At 35.7% G+C, this 1,676-nt stretch overlaps 1 protein-coding gene across 1 annotated transcript in view; it reads left to right on the plus strand.

The window, feature by feature from the left end:
- The first annotated feature begins 1,266 nt into the window (after positions 1 to 1,266).
- The window catches only part of mlana (melan-A), a 6,012-nt gene continuing 5,602 nt past the window's right edge, over positions 1,267 to 1,676 (plus strand). The window contains exon 1 of the mRNA XM_016253678.1: positions 1,267 to 1,348. The gene's annotated coding sequence lies outside the window, so the exon portion shown is untranslated. The remainder of the gene's footprint in view (positions 1,349 to 1,676) is intronic.

Genomic DNA, 1,676 nt, shown 5'->3' on the forward strand with positions numbered 1-1,676 from the left:
TGTACTAGCGTCCTACAGTATAACAATGAAAACAGGGATTCTAGGAGCACAGGTATACAGTAGCTCAAACATATTTAGACTTTTTCAAGTATACTTAAATGTCATTTTAAGTATATTTCTGAGAAGAACATAAAGCCCATTTCTGAGAAGTACAGAAAAAGTAGACTCAAAGTATACTTTCCTATTTTTAGTTTAAAAGTAGTAGACTAATAACACACTTAGTGTGTGTGTGTGTGTGTGTGAGTGTGAGTGAGTGAGTGCGAGTGTTAGTGTGTGTGTCTGTAGCTTTTCCTCATTCTTTCCTTCTTTGTGGTGTAAGCAGGCAGTGTGCCAAATCTCTCTCACTTTCCTAATTTATTGAGCGAGGGAGATCCTGGACATAAACCACTTCTGAGAATCATAGGCATCTTGAAAACAGTGAGGCTCAGAGCAGTTCTGTCTTATTTACTGTATAATATACACATGCATACATCTGCTTTGAACTGAAAATCTTAAAGTGATAGTAAATAAACACCATCTCGCGTCCAGTCTTTAAACTGTGGCATGCATCTCAGAGAAACTCACTAAAATATCACTAGATATCATGAAAACACACATCTGTGTTATATCACAGAAATGTAAATGAAAATATATATAAAGCTGATATATATATGTATGCATGTATGTGCGTGTGTGTGTAAAGCTGCTTGAAAACAATCTGTGTTGTGAAAGGTGTTAAATAAAACCGCTACATCATGTGAGACTTTAAAAGAGTCACTGGGGTTTATTTCAGTCACTTACATAAGTGAAAACAAATGTAGCGATTTCAAAGGTTTACTGTATTCTTACATCTTGTATTTGTCTAAATGTGCACATATGTATATTTAATGCTACTAAATTGCCAAGTAATGTAAAGCCATCTTTTCCCTGTGAATCTGCATCAGAGTGAAGTGCTCTCTACAGGTGACTGTCGGAGTCACAGCACATACATCATGTACAGGTCTACAATTTAGATCAGCCTCAAGACTTTCATATTCAAAGTCTTGAGGCTTAAATATCTGTAGAAATGAAGGGATTCATCAGTCACAGTATTAAACTCATACATGGTTTAATGATCATTTCACACACGTAACTTAAGCATAAACATTAGTTTTCTCTGTAATCTAGTTACACAGTTTTCACTGACATGAATCATGCTGATCTGAGGTCAGTTACCGCGGTAAAGGCAGTCAGCAGACAGTCAGATGGAGGGGCTGTGAGTGTGAGAGCTGAACCCGTGATGGTCATGAGAACTTCTCAAGAGCTTTGAGAGCCACACACAGATCAGAATCACAGCAGACGCTCTCCAGACTCACATTAGACAACTCAGGTAAGAGCTCATGCACTTCCACATTAAGAAGAGACAGGCTTTAAATGAGGTTTCAGTGCATCTGCTGCATCAACATCTAATTGAACAAATTTTAGGCAGTTTTTTTTTTAACAGAGTGAGAGAGTATGGTTATACTGGTTAACATTAATGCAGCATCGTATTAGAAGTGTATCAAATAGAGTTGTGTTATGAAATACAAGAAATGCAAGTTTGCAACTGGAACAATGACTAGTTTGGGAGTAAAAAATAAATTAAACTCAACATGACCAGGTCATAATTTACAAAAATATATATATATATATATATATATATATATAAAAATAATAAA

The sequence above is a fragment of the Sinocyclocheilus grahami genome, unplaced genomic scaffold, assembly GCF_001515645.1.
Source record: "Sinocyclocheilus grahami isolate Dianchi unplaced genomic scaffold, SAMN03320097.WGS_v1.1 scaffold1195.1, whole genome shotgun sequence".
In the NCBI taxonomy this organism is placed as follows: Eukaryota; Metazoa; Chordata; class Actinopteri; order Cypriniformes; family Cyprinidae; genus Sinocyclocheilus; species Sinocyclocheilus grahami.